At 42.6% G+C, this 21,645-nt stretch overlaps 1 protein-coding gene and 1 pseudogene across 1 annotated transcript in view; one reads left to right on the top strand and one right to left on the bottom strand.

Annotated features, from left to right (window-relative positions):
- Nucleotides 1-21,645, top strand: part of PTPRT (protein tyrosine phosphatase receptor type T) — a 783,412-nt gene that overhangs the window by 514,701 nt on the left and 247,066 nt on the right. The window lies entirely within an intron of this gene.
- On the bottom strand, nucleotides 2,615-2,734 carry LOC134364768 (U2 spliceosomal RNA; annotated as a pseudogene).

Genomic DNA, 21,645 nt, shown 5'->3' with positions numbered 1-21,645 from the left:
GCTTGGCAGTTTGGAGCCGGAAGACAACCTTGGGCACTAATACCAAGGCTTATTCGTTCATGTAGCAAACATTAATTGAGGATGTACTCTGTGCTCTAGATGCTAGGGATACTACAGTGACCACAGCCAACATGGTCCTCACTTGCATGTTTCTTAGAGACGGTTGGAGTGGCAGGTATTAACCGGGGAAACAAACAAATAAATGTGAAATTGCACTTGTAACATGGGCTGTGAAAATTTGCTTCAAAGTTTGCTTCAAAGGTAGCTTTATAGCAGAGGGTTTAAAGTAAAGTATCAATTGCTTTTTCTCAGTGTATTCTCTGAAAGTGATGATTTGGCTGCAGATCTTAAGACAGTAGTGGGAACAGATTAAAAGCAGCAATGTGAGACATAAGACTGAGTCATCAGTGCTTAGACCCTGAGTCACAAAGAAAATGTTGGCAAATAGTATTCTTTTAAAAAAAAAATGATTGATTATACATATTTGTGAGGTACAGAGTTGAATATCAATACCTTTGTATAATATGTAATGATCAAACCAGGATAATTAGTAAATTCATCTTTATAAAACTTGATCATTCTTTGTGACCCTTAACCAATTTCTTGCTAACCCCAGTCCTGCTCCCACTTTACCACCTCTAGTAACCACAGTTCTTTTGCAAGTTAACGTATTATTGTGATTGTTGTATCTCCTTCCTTCCTTCCTTCCTTCCTTCCTTCCTTCCTTCCTTCCTTCCTTCCTTTCTTTCTTTCTTTCTTTCTTTCTTTCTTTCTTATTTATTTATTTATTTTTAGCTCCCACCAATGAGTGACAACATGTCGTATTTCTCTTTCTGTGCCTGACTTATTTCACTTAGCATAATTTTCTGTAGGATCATCCATGTTGCTGTGAATGGCAGAATTTCATTCTTTTATACAGCTGAGTAGTATTCTATTATGCATATATGCCACATTTTCCTTATCCAGTCATCCATAGATGGACATTTAGGTTGGTCCCAACTATTGCCAATTGTAAATAGAGCTTTAATAAACATGAGAGTGCAGGTATCCCTCTGATAAGATGATTTCCATTCCTTTGGGCATATACCCAGTAGTGGATATACTATAAGGAGTGCATATACTATAAGTGTAAGTAGTGGATATACTTATGCCATAAGTAGATCTTATGGCAATTCTATCTGTAGTTATTTAAGAAGCCTCTATACTATTTTCCATAATGCCTGCACTGATTTACAGTCCCAGCAACAGTGTAGGATGGTTCCCCTTTCTCCGCATCCTCACCAGCATTTCTTACTCTTTGTCTTTTTGCTAACTGCCTGCCTAACTGGGGTGAGATGATATCTGAATGCAGTTTTGATCTGCATTTCCCTGATGCTTAGCGATGTTGAGCATTTTTTCATATACCTGTTGACTATTTATATGTCTTCCTTTCAGAAATGTCTATTCAGCTCCTTTGCCCTTTTTATAATAAGATTTTTTTTTTTTTTTACTATTAAACTGTTTGAGGTCCTTGTATATTCTGGATGTTAATCCCTTGTCAGATGCATATTTTCCAAATATTTTCTCCCACTCTGTAGGTTGTCTTTTCACTCTGTTGATTGTTTCCTTTGATGTGCCAAAGCTTCTTAGTTTGATATAATCCCATTCATTTATTTTTCTTTTGTTGCCTGTGCTTTTTAGGTCTTATTCATAAAGTCTTTGCCCAGTCCTACATCCCACAGTGTTTCCCCTATGTTTTTGTCTAGGAGTTTTATAGTCTCAGGTCTTATGCTTAAGTCTTTAATGTATTTTGAGTTGATTTTGGTGTATGGTGAGAAGTATAGGTATAGTTTCATTATTCTACATATGGATGTCCAGTTTTCCCAGCACTATTTACTGAAGAAGCTATCCTTTCCCCAATGATGTATGTTCTTGTTGCCTTTGTCTAAGAACAGCTAGAAGTAAGTACATGGATTGATTTCTGGGTTCTCTCTTCTGTTCCATTGGTCCAAGTGTCTGTTTTCATACCAGCACCATGCTGTTATTGTTAGTATAGATTTGTAGTATAATTTGAAGTCAGGTAGTGTAATACCTCCAGCTTTTTTTTCTTTTTTTGCTCAGGAATGTTTTGGCTACTTGGGGTCTTTTGTCGTTCCATATGATGTTAGGATTTTTTTCTATTTTACAAAGAATGCCATTGTATTTTGATTGGGATTGCATTGAAGCTTGCTTTGTTGGTTTGGGCATTTTCACAATGTTATTTCTTTGAGTACATGAGCATAGAATGCCTTTCCATCTTTTTGTGTCTTTTTAAATTTCTTTCAGCAGTGATTTGTTGTTCTCATCATAAATATCTTTCACCTCCTTGATTAAAATTATTCCTAGGTTTTGTTTTTGGTTTTGTTTTGGTTTTTTGTTGTTGTTTTTTTGTTTGTTTTTGTTTTTGGTAGCAATTGTAAATGGACATGCTTTCTTGATTTCTTTTTCTGCTAGTTCATTTTTGGAATATAAAAATGCTACTGATTTTTGTATATTGATTTTGTATGCTGCCAGTTTAGAGAATTTCTTCACCAGCTCCAAGAGGTTTTTGATGGAGTCTTTGGGTTTTTCTACATATAGGGTCATGTCATCTGCAAACAGGTGCAATTTGACTTCATCTTTTCCAATTTGGGTACCATTCATTTCTCTGGCTAATACTTTAAACTGATAAGAACAGATACTACACTTGATCTTAGCCAAAAGGCCGAGAAGCGATCTGGCTAATACTTTAATGTTACGTTAAATAGGAGTGGTGAGAGTGGGCATTCTTGTCTTGTTCCTGTTCTCAAAGGATGATATTGGCAATGGGTTTGTCATACATGGATTTTATTATGTTGAGATATTTTCCCTCTATACCTAATTTGCTGAGAGTCTTTATCATGAAGGTATGTTAAATTCTGTCAAATACTTTTTCTGTGTCTATTAAAATAATCACATTGTTTTTGTCCTAGATTTTGTTGATGTGGTGTATCACATTTATTGATTTGCATATGAATCATCCTTGCAACCCTGGAATGAATCCCACTTGATCATGGTGTATAATCTTTTTGATGTGCTGTTGTATTCCATTTGCTAATATTTTGTTGAGGATTTTCACATGTATATTCATCAAGGAAATTGGCCTGTTGTTTTCCTTTTAGGTTGTATCTTTGTGTGATTTTGGTATCAGAGTAATGCTGACCTCATAAAATGAGTTTAGGAGAATGGCCTCTTTTCAATTTCTTTGAATAGTTTGAAAGGATTGGTATTAATTCCTCTTTAAAAGTTTGGTAGAATTCAGTAGTGAAGCCATCCAGTCCTTGGCTTTTCTTTGTTGGAAGACTACTGATTACTGCTTCAATCTTATCACTTGTTATTGGTCTGTTTGGGTTTTCTATTTCTTCTTGGTTCAGTCTTTGTACTTTGTAGGTATCCAGAAATTTATCCATTTCCTCAAGTTTTTCGAATTTGTTTGCATATAGTTGTTCTTATTAGTCTCTAATGATTCTTTGTATTTATGTGGTATTGGTTGTAATGTCTCCTTTTTGATTTTTGATTTTTGTTATTTAGGTCTTCTGTCTTCCTAGTTAGTCTAGCTAATGGTTTGTCTATTTTGTTTATCTTTTCAAAAAAGAACAACTTTTTTTCTGTTGAGCTTTTGTATCATTTCTTTTTTTTGCATTTTTGCATTTCTGGTATCCCCACATTGATGTCTGGTAATCTGGTGGGGCAGTTGGTCTTCTATTACTCTGCAATGGCTTTTGAGGAGAGAGACTCCCTCCTGTAGATGTGTTTTATATTGATCACTGAGTAGGATATTTTAGTTTTGGTTCTGGGTAGATGTAATAGTGTAGTCTCCAGGTGATTATTTCAGCTATATTCACCACTGGAGCTGTCTGTGAGTTCCTCTGTGGCCTAGGCATTGGGGCACTCAGTGGCTTCTTGCTGATATGACTGTGTTGGGTCATCAAAGATGTGGAAAAGATCCCGAGATCTTGGGAGAAGCACCTAGGTGTGCTATTGCTCCTTGGGTGAGGTGGGTGTCCCTGGGTGGACTTGTTGGCACCTCAGCTAGTGTTCTGTGACACTAATAGGTGCACTGAGGTACACTGAAGCTCCTCAGCTTGAATGAGTGAGTCTGGTCAGGGTTTCTCTTTACTTCTTACTGTAGACAGTGGCTCCTCCTGGGTCCTTGCTTCTCCCAGTTGGAGGATTGGTTGGTGGTGGTTGGATATTTTCTTCTATGCTCTATTTGGCTATCCTAACTTTCTGCACTCACAGGCATTTCTGAACTTGTCCCTCCCTGAATCCAGGTAGTCACATTGGCTGCATAAGTAGTTCCTACTCCCAGATGCATGGGGCTGTGCTCACTTATCTCTTCCCTCTTTCTTCCTGCCTGGTAAAACACAGGAATACCCATATCTGGATAAGGTGGAGCTGGTGGCACTTGGGCTGGGTGACTAGGGCAGTAGCATCTGTGGCGAGGAGCAGGGCAAATTGCTGTGCAGGGAGGTAAGAGTGATAGCAGCAGGAGGGGCAGCAGTGGAAGCAGGGGTTGAAATATGGACAGTGGCCCTAGGGCAGGACAATGACAGCAACTGTGATAGTGGGTTGGGGCACAAGCAAGAGGAGGATTACTGTTAGGAAGTGCTCATGGCAGAACAGATTCTTTTCATTGCAAGGGAGATGTCCTCCTGTGCTAATTCTGGTGTTGGAGATGTGGCGGCTGAAGCCCTGTGACTTTTTCTCCTCTCTGTGCTACCCTCCTGAGTTTTCATGATCCACAAGTTCTTACCAGACTCCTGCTGCCCTCCAATGCTCTCCCACTGATACTCTCTTTAGTACTTACCTGTCTGTTCCATGTTGTGGTCTTTTTCTATAAGAGGAACATTCCCTGGGCATCTGTAATCTGCCATCTCGCCTCCCACTCCAATGGTGTCTTTTTGATGTCTTTTCTCTCATCAGTTAATGGTACAGATACCAGACCCCTGGTCAGCCCATCCTCTCCTCTGACTGAAACCCCTGCCCTGCATGGTGGTTGCTTTGCATGATGTTCTTAAGAACCCATCATGGCACATTGGACTTGGGCAGGGAGGGCTTGCCTGAAGAAATAACAATAGAGCCCAGAACTGAAGGAAGAGAAGGTATTAACCAAACCAAGAGAGAGTGGAAGAGCATGCTGTGCAGAGGGAACTGCATGGCCACAAGCCTATGGTGGGAGATGTAGGGCCTGTACCAGGTATAGGGAAAGGCTAGTGGGACCCAAGTGCAGGGTCAAAGAGACATGCAATCAGTGAGATAATGTGGGAGTAATAGCAACCAGGGCACGATCAGACAGGATCTACAGGCCACAGTGTAGATAGTTGTTTTCACCTTAAGAGCAATGGAAACCCATTATAGGACATTATTGTTTTAACAATAATAAGGAAAGATTGCATTTATTGAGTGTGTACTATGTTCAGGCACTGTTCTATGTGCTTTACAAGTACTATCTCAGTTATTCCTCATTCAGATCTATGAGCTGGGAACATCATTATCCCCATTTAACTGATGACAAAATCAAGGTACCAAGAAGCTAAGCACTTTGTCCAAAGTCTCACAGCTAGTAAGTGGCAGAGATCACTTTCCTTATCACTGCAGGAAGCTGCCTCCTGCTTTTGAGAAGAGGTGAGTAGGGGCTAATATTATTCCTGGATATAGCAGGGAGAAGCCCAGCCTGTCTCCTGATGGGAATGCCCACCCCAATGGACATGGCCAGACAGGACAGTGTGGTATGCCTGATTATCTGTGTGGCTCAAAAGGAAGACTTGACACCTGGCACAGGTATCACTTCTGTCACTGGCCCTTAACTGAAGCTGGTGCCTGACGATTCTGACAAGGTGGAAGAGCTTTTATCAGTCCACACAGCTGCTTCCTGGGCTGTTTCTCCCAGAGAGTTACATGGCAGTGAAATTAAGGCATTGACATTCAGTTCCACTTGCTGGACAAGCTGCGCTGCCTTGGGGAGCACCAGATACCCACACGAATTAATGTGGTTTGGAGTCTGCACTTGAATGAATCCATGACTCATAGCAGGAAGGTTGCAGGACTTGAGATGGGGAAGAATGGACCATGAACACAGAGAAAGGAGGGGACATGGAGGCAGCTACTAAGCTAGGGGAGCTAATATATTTTTTGGCAATTTCCTGTGGAAAGAGCAAGGAAAAGATTGAAGATGAAAATGAGGTGATTATTTGGGTGAGATGTTCCCATCAGGGGAATGTGCTTTTTAAGAAACAAAAGTACCTCAAAGTAACTCAGATTGGTTTTACAGAAAATTTTGGGGAGTGGATGATAAATTATGTGGTGTCATGGACATGTAATTGAAAGTCTGGTACCTGGGTTTCTCTTTCCTTCTCTTACCTGTTGTCTCTTGCTTCCTTTGGTCTGTCTGCCCCATCCTTCTTTCTGTACACTGGCTTAGCCCTTGGCTTGGCTGTTGTCTTCCTTGCCTGCCAGCTGCTTCAAAGGGTGTGTGTCTTTAGCCTGCGATGGGACTGACTCTGTCCCCCACTGTCTCTGGCCCGCTAAGCTCCAGCACCCCCTTTTGGCTTAGTACACCCTGGCCTCTTAGCAATTGAATGCAAATTTGTAGATGTGTCCCAGGCACCATTGACACCACTAGCTCTAAAATGGCAATTGTGGTTCAGGGATTGGGAGGAGGTAGCTTTGAATGCATAAGTTCAGGGTGGAGAGGGCATTAAAAGCTTCCAGAGGCACCCAGAATTGGAGACATGTAGCACATTTTTCTCCTTAGGGTCCCATTTGTTGTTGGAATGCTCTCATGGTTCCTGAATTCTTTCTTCTTTGGAGGCAAAATCTGGGCCCCTGGGTGTTTATCATTGGATAAGTCAGACTCACAGAGGCAGTAATTTATGGAGGACCACCCTCACCCCCAGACCCCTGCACCCAGGTTGGGTGGACCAGGGCAGTGTGGTTGAGCCATCAAGGCTAACAATGAACCCAGTAAGATGGCAATAAGGCAAGAAGCAGTACGAGCAAGTCTCCATGGGAGTGTTTCTATTCATTCATTCAGAGTACTTCAGAGAATATCTCAATTGTTATTATTTTAGCAAATGTCTTTCATGCAAATTTTGATATTTTTCAGTGAAGAGGCCTTCATCCAAATCAATGAAATGATTCTTTACACTTCCCACATGAAACACCCAGTGCCTTTTAGTTGCACACCTTCAAAACCTAAAGAGAAAGTCTCTGAGTCACCTTCCTCACATCCAGAAGATTTGTAAGCTCTGAGTCTTTATGGGAGGCTGGAGTTCCAGGAGTAAACCTCATAAAGAGTCTATGTTATTCCGAATATTGCCCCAGCAGTATACTTTGTCACTGAAGCTCTGAAGGGCCTCAGCCCTAATCCTTCTACTGAAGAGTAATGGGTTTCAATATCTCAGGGTCCCTTGGAGGTTACAACCAGAGGCTACACCTGCCAAAGCTCTGGGAACTGCCCCTTCAGAGATCACTGCTTATAATGACCTTTGACATTTTTAAATCAGGTTCTACACCCCTGTAGTCCAGCTTGGGGATGGGCATGCTGGGTGAGCAATGGTCATCTTCTTAGGCACCTCTTCAACACTCTGAATTTGTGTTCATTTTTCCTGCCCAGGGAGTAATCCATGCCCCCTGTTCTCCCCTCATTCACCCAGTAGGAGACCCTGAAGGAAGCTTCCTGGGGATTGTTGAGCAAGGCAGCTGGGCCAGGAGACAGGGGCCAGAGGCTGGGCTCTGCAGTATCCTCTGGGCCCAGAGGGCATGGAGGTGGGCACTGTGCACCAATCTGTCCTCCCAAGTGCCCATGGCCCAGAGCCTTGGTGGAGGAGTTCATGAGGGCATAGGCCCCTGCATCTTTGGCCTAAGTTGCATCAGTCACATTAGGACTGTTAGGCACCTTAAAGGACAAAGAATTCATTCCTTTCAGCCACCTCTCACCACCAGGTCTGTCTCTGTGGCTGATTCTCATGACTTGCAGTGGCCCCATTCCACCCAGATTAGATGCCTAAGTCTTACAAGGATTCACAGAGGTCTGCATGAACCCTGTCCATCCCTCTGACTCCTTCTCCCACTCTTTCTTCCTGGAAAGCTCTTCTCTGAGATATGCAGTTAGCTAACCCCCTCACCTCTGTAAAGTTTTTGCTCAAATCTCACTTTCTCAATGAAGCCTGTTTAATATTGCACCCTGCCTCTCTCTGCCAGGACTCCTGTACCTCTTACCCTGATATGCTATTGGTTTTCTTTCCTTTTGTTTTCTATAGCATTAGCATGTGCCAAAATACAAATGAGTAACATATTTCTTATGTTTTTTATAATTTTTTTCTTCCCTGCTCTTACCACCTTGGCAACTAGAAGGTGGACTTCAGGAGGGTAGGGATCTTTATTAGTTTGTTCACTGGCATATCTCAAATGCCTAAAATAATGGTTAGTTTATATTATTGCTCAATAGGTATTTGATGACTCCAGCAGAATGAGTCTATGGTTTCCTCAAAATACCCTCAAAGACCTTCTCCGGTATTGTAAATTCAGGTCTTACTGATCTACTTGATGTCCTACTAAGTGATGGGCATTTCCAACATCCTTTATATACATGGACACATTTCAACTTCACAACCACCTTCTTTTCTTGATGATGGATCAGTCTTTTTGAAGATCTTCTAGCTGCTAAGCATCATAGCCTAACACCAGCCCTATACATCCAAGATCAAGTCTACTCTGCTAAGTCATTCACAACCCAAAAGTTCTTCCATTTGCTCTCCTTGTGTCTTCACTGATACAATTCAAAACAATTCTTTTCTATTCTGAACCCCCTCCCAAACAATAATCCAAATACACTTTACTATACAGCACACACACAAAAGGCAAAATCCCAAGGCCATTTTTCTTTCTAGTTTGTAGCTTGGAGGTTTGGCTTCTTCCTACAGTGGGTGCCTAATGAGGCATGGCCCTAGAAAGCCAAGCAATCAGACTGTTCACTTTGTGGGTTTCACACTGCAATCCCCAGCTTAGGACACCAAGTTTACAGCCTTTGCAATAAGCCTCACTTGCATGTGCTGTACATTCAATGGGATCACGGGAAGAGTGGAAGGCAGCCTTGTCTGACACCTGCACCCACGCACTCACAGCACTGCCCAGTCACAAGATCACAGGTTGAGGAAAGGGACTGAGCTCCCTATCTCCAGAAGTGTTTTGGATGATTCCTGCTTGACCCCTGGCATTGCCTCTAGGGGCATGACTCATTCAGATGGAACAGAAGGAGAACTAGACAGAGATGGCAGAGTTGTCGATGACAAGTTAGAGCTCCTTGGGAGGCACAAGTGCAGAAATGGATGTTATTGGCCAGTGGGAAGGGTTGGGATGAGAAAGAAAGCAAGTACCAGAAGCTCTCAGGAGCTGTAGGAGAAAACCACCTCGCTCACAATTAGCAATCTCCCAATTTGGGGGTAGACTGGGAGGAGGGTAGTGAGGAGTTGGAATATGTGGCATGTATCTGCAGAGATAACAAGCACGGGCACCATCTCTCTGCCAGTGGGTACCCAGGGGAGGAAGAAGAGGGCTGGTCTGGGTGTCAGGGGCCTGGGGCTACCCATAAGTGTGCCCTCTGGTCCTTCAGCATCAATTAGGAATGCTCTAGAAGTGAGAGAGCATCAAAGTTGTGGTCCATAAGGTCTTGCTGCCCTGGGCTGAGCTGTGGCCAGGTTGAAGGACAGAGCTCCTGGTCTCCCCTATGAAGGCTTTGAGAAGTCCCCTGGAGCAGGTTGGAGACTGTGTCAGAGAGCACATCTTCCTGGCAACTGCCGGCAGGTAGGAGGGTCCTAACTCCTGGGCACCAGCTTCAGTGTGGGAAGGAATGGGATGGAAGCAGCAGTACAACTCCAGTATTAGCATCACTGCCACCACACCCAGCACCCCTGGATGCTTTCTACTAGGACTGCAACATTTAGTCCACACACCAATCCTGAGTTTACAGATAAGAACTGGAGACTCAGGTTATTACTGCTTGTTCTAGACCGCATACTTAACAGGGTATCATCACCCTCAAGATGCGAAAATTGTTTCTTGGTGGTAGTGGTGGGGTCAGGGTGTGAAAAAATTGCCCTCTTCTTATGCATATGCATAAAACACATAAAGAGCCATACGGGAGAACATTTAGTTTATATATAGCTATACAGATGTGCATAGAGTCCATACACAGCTATACAGATGTGCATAGAGTTTATATACAGCTGTACAGCCTGTCTACGGTATTAAAATATCATGGGGGCAGAATAAAGAAAAAAATTTCAATAAGCTTCTTACATGGTAAAAAGAAAAAAGGTTCAGAAACCCTGGCTAGATGAGCACTGTCTACGCACTAGCTACACATGTCTATTGAGCACTTGCAGTGTGGCTAGTCTAAATCAAGATGTTCAGGGAATGTAAAATACACACTGGATTTCGATTGTTTAGTGGGGAAAAAAAAAGAATGTAAAATCTCTCTCTTTTTTTGAATTTAATTGTATTTTATCAATATACAATGTGATTGATTATCGTGGCCCATTACAGAAGACTCCCTCCTCCTCCATCTCCCCCTCCCTCCCAACAACCTCATATCTGTTCACTTGTCATAACAACTTCAAAGAATTGTGATTGTTGTCTCTTCTTCCCTCCCCTCCCCAGTTTATTTATATATTTATTTATCTATTTTTAGCTCCCACAAATAAGTGAAAACGTGATATTTCTCTTTCTGTGCCTGATTCATTTCACTTAATATAATTCTCTCTAGGTCCATCCATGTTGTTGCAAATGGCAGTGCTTCATTCTTTTTTATAGCAGAGTAGTATTCCATTGTGTAGATATACCACATTTGCCATATCCACTCATCTGATGATGGACATTTGGTCTGGTTCCAACTCTTACCTATTGTAAATAGTGCTACAATGAACACTGGGGAACAGGTATACCTTCGACTTGATGATTTCTATTCCTCTGGGTATATTCCCAGCAGTGGGATAGCTGGGTCATGTGGTAGATCTATCTGCAATTCTTTGAGGAACCTCCATACAATTTTCCATAGAGGCTGCACCATTTTGCAGTCCCACCAACAGTGTATGAGAGTTCCTTTTTCTCTGCAAATTCACCAGCATTTATTATTCACAGTCTTTTGGATATTAGCCATCCTAACTGGGGTGAGATGGTATCTCAGTGTGGTTTTGATTTGTATTTCCCGAATGCTGAGTGATGTTGAGCATTTTTTCATGTGTCTGTTGGCCATTCATATATCCTCCTTTGAGAAATTTCTATTTAGCTCCTTTGCCCATTTTTTAATTGAGTTACTTGTTTTTTTGTTGTTGTTGTAAAGTTGTTTGAGTTCCTTGTATATTCTGGATATTAATCCTTTGTCAGGTGTATATTTTGCAAATATTTTCTCCCACACTGTTGGTTGTTTTTTTAACTATGTTAGTTGTTTCTTTTGCTGTGCAGAAGCTTTTTAGTTTGATAAGTTCCATTTGTTTATTTTTCATTCAGTTGCTCATGCTTTGGGGGCCGTGTTCATGAAGTCTGTGCCCAGTCCCACTACTTGAAGTGTTTCTCCTATGTTTTCTTTAAGAAGTTTTATTGTTTCAGGGTGCATATTTAATTCTTTAATCCATTTTGAGTTGGCTTTAGTATATGGTGAGAGATATGGGTCTAGTTTCATTCTCCTGCATATGGATATCCATTTATCCCAGCACCATTTGCTGATGAGGCAGTCTCTTCCCCAGTGTATGGGCTTGGTGCCTTTGTCAAAGATCAGATGGCTGTAGGTGTATGGATTGATTTCTGGATGGATTCTCTATTCTATTCCATTGATCAGTGTGTCTGTTTTTATGCCAGTACCATGCTGTTTTGGTTATTATAGCTTTGTAGTATAGTTTAAAGTCAGGTAGTGTTATGCCTCCAGCTTTATATATTTTGCTCAGAATTGCTATGGCTTTTTGTTGTTGTTGTTATTCCATATAAATGTCTGGATAGTTTTTTACACTTCTGAGAAAAATGTCATTGGAATTTTGATGGGGACTGCACTGAATTTGTATATCACTTTAGGTGGTATGGGCATTTTCACAATGTTGATTCTTCTAATCCAAGAGCATGGGATATCTTTCCATCTTCGTGGGTCCTCTTTAATTTCTCTCAGCAGTGGTTTGTAGTTCTCATTATAGAGATTTTTCACATCCTTGGTTAACTCAATTCCCAAGTTTTTTTTGTTTTTTTTTTGTTTGTTTTTTTTGGTGGCTATTGTAAATGGGCTACCTTTCTTGATAACTTTTTCTGCATGTTCACTATTAGAGAAGAGAAATGCTACTGATTTTTGTGTGTTGATTTTGTATCCTGCAACTTTGCTGAAATCATTTATCAACTCCAAGAGTTTTTTTGTAGAGGCTTTAGGCTGTTTGATATATACAATCATGTCATCTGCAAACAGGGACAATTTGATTCATCTTTTCCAATCTGGATGCCCTTAATCATTAAGATTAGAGCAGAACTTAATGAAATCGAAACCCAAAAAACGATACAAAAGATCAATGAATCAAAAGGTTGGTTTTTTTGAAAAGATTAATAAAATTGGCAAACCATTAGCATGGCTAACTAAAAAAAGAAGAGAGAAGACCCAAATAATAAAAATTAGAAACAAAAAAGGTGATATTACAACTGATACCTCAGAAATACAAGAAATCATTAGAGACTACTATAAACAACTATATGCCAACAAATTTGAAAATCTGAAGGAAATGGATAAATTTCTGGACACACAAAAACTACCAAAACTGAGACAAGACGATGTAGAGGATCTGAACAGACCATTAACAATAAAAGAGATTGAAGCTGTTATCAGAAGGCTCCCGACAAAGAAAAGCCCAGGACCACATGGATTCACAGCAGAATTCTACCAAACATTCAAGGAGGAATTGACACCAATTCTCTACAAACTATTCCAAAAGATTGAAATAGAGGCAATTCTCCCAAACTCATTCTACGAAGTAAACATCACCCTGATACCAAAAACCAGATAAAGGTCCAACAAAAAAAACTACAGGCCAATATCCTTGATGAATATAGATGCAAAAGTCCTAATAAAATACTAGCTAACGGAATACAGCAACACATACGTAAAATTATACACCATGATCAAGTGGGACTCATCCCAGAGATGCAAGGTTGGTTCAACATTCATAAAATCTCTCTTTAATAATTTTGTGTTTATAAGACATTAGAATAATAACATTGTGGATATCTCGGGTTAAATAAAATATATTACTAAAATTACTTTTCTTCATGTGACTCCTAGAAAATATAAAATCACAAAAGTGGCTCACATTCTATTTCTAGTGGGCAGTGCTGCTATAACCCCAGTCCGCTAAGAGGAAGCACTGAGATTTGTACCCAAGTCTTCTGTCTCTTTCCACTTGCATGCTGCTTCATTATCCCATAGTTGCCTCCTCTGAAAAGAACCATTTACTGTGTGGCCTTAGGCATTCCTCTTAACTTCTCTGAGCCTCAGTTTCCTCCTGCCCCAGTCTCTGCTGAGTGCTTTGTAAATAGAGAAGCTCTTTCCAGCCATCAGGTCCTTCTCTACACCCAGCTGTGAGTCTGGAGTCACTGCAGAATAGTAAGATGTGGGGTTCTCTGAAAACTCATTTCACCAGAAATGACAATTCTATAGATAGTATTGTCACCTGCTGCGTATCTGCTTCTAACCTGAGAACAGCAGGTTAGAGAGAACGTTAGAATAAATGATCATTGTAGCCAAGAAGAAAGAAAAACAAAAGCTTTCTTCTCTTCTGGAAAGAAGGAGATATAACCAAAAAATAGATTTTACAAAACCTTCTCATAATAAATTGAAGCCAATAAAACATCTTGCAAATGCTGCTCTGCTGAGTTGAATTGATGCTCAGATCTCCTATATGCCCACCCTTTTTATTTCTTTCCTAATGTCTGATTCAGTGGGGGAGAATATCAATTATAGTTTAATTTCATGAGCAAAATGCTGAATGGAAGAAAAGTACAACAGAGTGAAACTTCAGCCATCTGCCCCCCCCCTGCCCCCCAGTGACCCAGAGTATGTTATTATGTGATCAATGGGTTTCTTCTGGAAAGGCCTCTCGAATCTGCTCTTCTGACAAAGAAGCAGGAAGTTCCAATCTGATCAGAGAAACCCTCTGGAGTACTTGGGAAATGCAATCCAGCATTAGATCTCCTAATCTCCCCCCACTCTCCAAATCTACTTCTGCCCCAACTCGCCTTATTTTGGCCTCTATGTACCCAGCTCTCTAACCAGGAGCTCTCCTCATCTATCCAAACTTCTGGCATGTCTACTCACTCCAGCTGATCCTTCAATAATCAGGTTCCCAGAGCAGAGTTTCTGGTCTCTCAGCCCCTGGGAGAAGCAAGACTGGCCCCTCTTCATGATGACAGTAGAGCTTCGAGGTGAAACACGTAGATTCCAGATTCACACTGCCCGGCTCCAAGCCTGGCTCTGCCTCTTACTAGCTGGGAGAACTCTGGAAAGCCATTCTCCTTAAGCCTCAGTTTCCTCACCTGCAAAATGGAAACAGTAATGGGAATAGCCTCATAAACTTGCGATGATTAAATGAGCGATACATTGAAAGCACTTGGCAAGGCACCTGGCAAACAGTAAGCGGCAATAAATGTTCACTTCTATTGTTATTATTACTGTAATAAATCGCTACAAGGACATGGGGAGTGGAGGGTCGAGCCTTTGGCTTCTGATTTTGTGGTTCCATGATTCCAGGTTAGCCAGTCAATGATACTTAGCGTACATTTTTTTCTGTTATCTTTTTAAATAATATCTAATTTTAAAATAATTTTAGGCTCACAGATAAGTTTCAAAATTAGTACAGAGACTTTTCATATACCCATCATCCAGCTTCCCCTAATACTAGCATCTTACATAAGACAGCTGAGAACTGAGGTCCCCTGGGGGCTTCCTCACATACCAGGCTGGGGCCTGGAACACTGGACTCAGTTGGAACTCTTGACCAGAGTGTCCTTCACATGCTCGGCTTCTCCTCACACATGGCAGTCCCAGGGGAGTCCTCCTCACACAGCAGCTTAGATGCTGTACATGTGAGTGCCCCTGTGGACAAATCAGAAGGTGCATTGCCTCTTCATGACCTTGTCTTAGAAGTAACAGAACATCGCTTTCTCCACATTCTATTGGTCACAACAGTCACAGGTCCTCTAAAACTCAAGAGGAGGGCCTAAGCTTCACCTTTTGATGGAAGAAGTGTCAAAAGATATGTGCCCATTGTTAAAAACCACCCAAAATGGGAAAAACACCAAAGAGACTTTCTACTTACACAGGTTTGGAAACTCTGACCCAGGAGAACAAGAGCTTCAGCAGCTTGGGCCTCATTAATTACTACATACATTATTATTGAGCAACAACTATGTGCCAGACAGGTGTGGAACCAGCTGCTAGGGATGGTTGCCAAGTCCCTCCTGGGAAAGGCAGGCTCAGACAGAACCACTAAAAGCCTTTTAGTCTGATATCTGCAGCAACCCCCCTGCAAACTGGTCACACAGGGACGTGCACAGAGGAGCCAAGGGCAAGGTGGCAAGATGGGGTGGAGAATGCTGGACTTTAGTATCAAAATGACCTCATTTCAAATCCCAATTATACCACCTTCAGGATTTGTTACATTTTCATTCTTAATCTTCATTTATCAAGTAAACCTTATTGATTCCTCTATGCCAGGCTGGGTGCTTGGGAGTTACTGCAAGAAATAAATAGAATCCAGGATTTGTCCCTAATGAAAGATATTTCCAGGCTGCATCCACCAGAAAGGCTGTTGGCCTGGCTACAAGGTTCCAGGGAGCACAGTTGTGGGATTATTTAACTTCCTACATCTCCGTGCCCAAAGCCAACTGGAGAAGAATTGGTCATGCAACTTAGCAACTTAGCAACTTAACCAGGTTAAACTTAGCAGAACAGAAATCAGGTGAGTGTGAAGTTGGAAGGCAAGCAACTTACATGAGGAAATCCAAGAAGTATTGCATGCAGACTAAATGCCAATGGGAATATTACTAGATAGACTCATTAAGCAAGAAGCTTTCTGTGAAAATAACAAAATCATAGCACCCAGGACACCCCAGCATGAGATTAAAAGCCGAAAGGAGGTTTAAGATTCATATTATTGCATTATGACAGTTTAGGAAGAAAGAGCTTAGAGCCATCTGAGTTGATGGTCACCCTGTTATGGGACTCTGACTGCATTTCTGGAAATTTAGAGCAGTTTGAAAGAGTGAAGCTGTCAGAAAATTCCTCTCATGGGGGGCAGGGAAGGAGAGGCAAGGAGACTGAGAAGCAACCCAGTGCTAAGGATTGGAGGGGCCTCAGGTGCTGGCAGAGGGAGTGCCCATTGACAGGAACACACTCACCTAAAGTCTGTCTGGGAGCTGAGGGGTGGGGCAGTGATTGAGGGAAGCACAGGGCATGTGGCAAGCACATAAACGTTCGTTCTCATTATTATCACCCGCTGGCCAACCTTACACTTTTGGTTGCTGGGTGGTGAATACCACCAGCTTGTTCTCTCCTAGTGTTTGATCCCAGAGCCATCAGTAAATCAGCTGAAGTCAGAGAACAAGGTATTGATTGGAAATCAGCAAAAGCCATGTTGGGCAAACAAGCCAACTTCCCCTCCTGCGATGCCTCTTTGATCCGTGGTGACCAAAGGTGTCCATGCTAGATTGGAACAAGCTCTCTGCAGGGCAGATGCAGGACTGTCGTGGCCTGAAACCATGGGCATGGGTCCCCGTGCTGGCAGTGCTGAGGAAGGAGTGCAGCCCAGGCAGGCCCTGGCACAGCAAACAAGCCCAAGGGCTGGGCCTCTGACCATGGAGCTCGGCTTTGGGAACCAGGGAAGCCTGACAGACACTATCCGGAGACTTTGCTGCTCCATCCAATTGTTATTAGAGCAGTTTGGCTGGTGAGGTTACAAAACAGTGCCTTGGTCACTCAGGTGTTGCTAAGAGGTGGATCTGGGTCTCAACACAGGGTCTGCAAGACTAAAATCCAGTGGTCTTGCCTCCCCCAGGCTGAGGTCCCTACTCTTTTCCTTCCTGAATGTCAGCAGCATCAGAAGGATGAAGCTAGTAAAGACATTTTCATGTTTTCCCCAGTGGATTCCAGCCTTAGAAGGCTCATCCCCCTTCTGGCCTGGTGCTGTGAGTTGGCTCCATCTTATTCCTACATTTTCAAGGACATATCCTTCTCCAGCCAGGACCCAACAGCTTTCAGAATCGCTCCATTCACCTTCTCTGTCTTCTCTGCTTCTCATCTAAACCAAGCCTTCTTTACCCTCTGTCTTCTGGATGAGAGCCAGAGCCTCCAGAGACGCCCCTGTGATGTCCCTCCCGTCACTCCAGTCCTCCATCCTGCTGCCTGAGAGTGCACTTCTCCAAATACAGGGTGCATGAGGATCACCTGGAGAGCTTGTTAAAACACAGATTCCTGGGTCCTGCCCCCAGACATTCTGATCAGGAGGTCTTGGATGGGCCTACAAACCTTCATCTCTAACAAGTACCTAGGTGATGCTGTCTTGTCTGCAGACCACACTTTCAGTAACACTCTTCTAAAACACAGGTATGACCTTGTATCTCTCTTGATAGCCTATCCTACTCTTTAATGACTCTGTATTACCCTCAGGATAGAATCTATGCACATGAGTAGTTTCATAAAGGCTTCCATGATCTGCCCCCAACAGGGAAGCCATGTACTGTCACATAGTTTGTGCACTGAACAAAGACACACCATCAAGGGGATAAAATCTATTAAGCTCTGGGCTATGTCTGGCAGAAAGAATATGACTAGCACTGAGAAAGACGTGTCTTTTCCTTCTCAAGAAGGCACCCTCAACTCACAGAAGTACAGGGGGCTGACACTGTGAGGGTACAGGTGCTTTTTTCCAATTAGCACAAAAGTACTCAGTAGGCCAGCAGTGACCCTGCCCAAGAGCATCTCTCCAGCCTCCTCTTCCTTCACTCTCCTCTGTCTCATGTCACTTCCTCCCACTCTTCTCCCATCCCGCTCACTTGGTTAACACCTTCTTACCCTATGAGCAAGGCTTCCTGGCCCCAGAAATTCAATCAGTTTTCTCTGTTATACACTCCCAAGAACCAGCTTCCCTTCCTTCAGAGCAGTAATCTCAGTGTGCTTTTCCCATGCATTCCTGTGGCTCCTACCTGTCTCCTGACTGGACTGGACTCTCCAGTGCTTAGGGCCTTGCCAAGCACGGAGTCAAGATTCAATGAATATTTTTTGTAGATTTTATTCTGCAGCCACAAAGATTCTTGCAGGTGCCAGACCCCAGTGAGCCATTGTTTGTTGTTGTTTCTTAAACATTTTGTTTTGAAATAATTTTAAACTTACAGAAAAGTTGCAAAAAATAGTACAGAGAGTTCTGTACACTTCACATGACTTCCCCTGATGTTAAAATCTTACATAGCCGTACCGTATTTATCAAAACTAAGAATTTGCATCAGTGTATTAATTACTATTGACTAAACTCCAGAGATTTTTCAGATTTCCCCAGTTTTTCCACAGATGCCCTTTTTTCCCCCCTAAGTTCCCACATGGCATTTAGTTTTCCTGTCTATATTCTCCAATCCATGACAGAGTCTCAGTCTTTCCCTGTATTTCTGTGGCCTTGTCACTACTCAATCTGGATTTGTCTGACATTTCTCATTAAGGGGCTGATGTTATGGGGAAGAAGACCACAGAGGGAAAGTCCTTCTCATCCCATCATGTCAGGGGCCACATGACCTCGACATGACTTATCACTGGTGGTGCTAATCTTGATCACTTGGTTAAAGTGGTGTCTGCCAGCTTTCTCCACTTTGAAGTTACTATTTCTCCCCTTTCCACACTGCATTCATTCAAAGTGAGTCACTAGGGTTATTCCACACTCAGTGAGAGGGAAACTAGGCTCCACCTCCTGAAGGGAAGAGTATCAAAGAATTTCTGGTTTTATGGTAAAACCACAACAGTAACTAGTAAATTGGGGAGAAGATACTTTGAGGCTGTCTAATTACTGTTTCTCCTTAGCTTCACCACCAATTTTAGCATTCACCAAGGTATCCTGCCTACAGCAGTTGTCACTGTCATATTCAAAGGTGACTTTCTAATGCCCTCTGGAAAGCCATTTGAGGACTCCTTTCCTTGGCACATACCACATCTCACAATTCTTTTGCCTAATCCTGTCATGCTCTAAGGCCCAGCTCCACCATTCTCAGCCCTGGCTGCCTAGTTGAATCTCCTGGGTAGCTTTAAAAATGGACCAACATCTAGACCTTTACATCCAGAGGGTTTGATCTAACTGGTCTTGGATGGAGCCCAAACACTGGTGTTTTTTAAAAGGTCCCCTGAGTGTTCTTTGCTCATCCAGGGCTAAGGAACATTAGCCTAGCCCAGTGCACTCACAGCTTCTCTGGGAGGCTGTCCTCTCTCTCTTTGTCTCTCACTCTCTCTCTCTCTTGCTCGCTCTCTCTGGCAAAATCAGTTACTCCCAGATCTGTGTTCCCAAAGGACTTGGCTTCCTATAATGTCCATCAAGACCTGCATTTGTCCTCAAAGTCAGAAACTACATCTTTTTCATGTCTGCCCTCCCCAGATCCCAGCACAGGGTCTAGTACAAAGTGGGTTGCCAGGAAGCATTTGCAAATTGAGACAATGAGTGAATCTCAATAGAAGCAAAAGCAGTAATGAATCTCAGTAGTAGCAAAGTAGCACCTTGCCTCTGATCATGATACTTACATGAACCTCATGTTTTTAACTGCACCAAAGCTGTTCCCACACTCTTTCACTGCCTCCGCAGTCTTAGAAGCACCAGGAACAGCAGTACGAATGTCAGTCAAAATCTCTTTTATGTTGTTATTAAGGTCCTCAGCTCTCTAGGGAAAAATGAAGAGCACCATGGCCAAGAAGTCATGACATGTACATTGCCAGCTTCTGAGTATCACACTGTTCATCAGAAGGTATGTGTTCACGTTGTATTTTCAAATTGTCAGGAAACCAAAGAGCCAACGCTACACTTTCCACCAGGAGGAGGTTACCTGGAGCTGGTCTCCTTTTGTACCATTGGCCTCTAAGACCATCTAGATGGCCTGTAGGCACTTTTACAGTGGATCAAATAAAGGAGAAAATATTTTACCCAGTTGTTTTGAGCTTAATGAAAAAATGAATTCAACCCTCTATTTGATAAACTGACCACACTGGTCTATTTTACTTGTGGCCTTGTTAAAACACTAGCACGTTGGGACTTCCAGAGTATGATCTGGGAGCAGATGGGATGGATAACTTATGGTACTGACTCTCCCAAAGGGTTTCAGATGAAAACAAGTGTAGCAGCAAGTGGGGAGAGTGCTAAGATTACAGAGGATGCTTCTGGAGTGTCAAGCTGTGGTTGGGCAGGCATTGACCAGTTTACAAAATCATCACTGACCACTGAAATACAGGTTTCCTCTATTTTTTTTTAATTCTACTTAATTCTTAGTTTAATACCACCTTGCCTCTGATTATGGTGCTGGCATGAACCTCATGTTTTTAACCTGACATGTATTAAATATGTAATAATAGCACTTAGTTAACTTGATAAAATCATAACGGCGTTCCTCAATTTGGGTTCATCTCTTTGGGAGCAATCTCTTTGAATAACCATACGGTGCTGCCAGCCCATCCCTGCATTTGCATTCTCTGCTGCATCACGGCACTGACATTCATGCATCAACTGAGAAATGGCCCATGGTGAAGGTGAGGCAGCAGAGAACACTTAACATACTGTGGGTTATCATTTGTCCTTCCAGCCCACTGCCCAATGGCACTCAGAGCTGTCCTCACCCCAGCTCACACTTTTATTGCGTCACCTCTCTTGGCCTCAGCTTCCTCAGCTGAGGAACAGGAGTAATCATAGAGAATTCATACCATTTTTTGAGGATTAAATGAGATAGTTTTTAGGAGAGGCCCCCCCTCACAGTGCCTGGTGCATAGTGAGTGCTCAAAAATGGTGTTTTTGTCATGATTGCACCTTCCAGCCACCTGCTTCTGAGTCCTGGTCACTTCCCTCATTCCTACATTATCTCATCTCTTCCCTTAATCCTATGTACCACCTCTTCCTGAGGACAAGAATCTTATCATGGATGTGGTCTTCCTCATACCTAGCCCAATGACTGGAGCCCAGCACAGCTCAACTGGAGTATGTTCAGGAAACAAACGTGTCCTTCCTGATGAGTCTATTTGAGGGAAGTTGTTTCCTTCTGTTCTCCCTGACTCTCTTGTCCCCTCCCCTCAGCCTGGGTGGAAGAGCAGCCTGTTCTTCACAAAATGTCCCTAGTCCACTGCAGCTGGAGAGCTGGTACAGAAGCTAAAGTCACCCATGGGCTCCCTGGAGCCTTACTCCTGAACAAAGGGGCAGTCTTCCAGGAGTAAAGAAGCTGGGGTCACTGCAATGTAAACTAAAACAGAAACTGAAATTAGAATTAGTACTTTAGTCTTGAAGAACCCTAGGCTCAGAGAAGTTAAGCCGATTGCTCTAGTGACACAACTAATTTGATCATTCATTCATACAT

The sequence above is a fragment of the Cynocephalus volans genome, chromosome 1 (assembly GCF_027409185.1).
Source record: "Cynocephalus volans isolate mCynVol1 chromosome 1, mCynVol1.pri, whole genome shotgun sequence".
NCBI lineage: Eukaryota > Metazoa > Chordata > Mammalia > Dermoptera > Cynocephalidae > Cynocephalus > Cynocephalus volans.
This window is presented reverse-complemented; position numbering and strand designations above follow the sequence as displayed.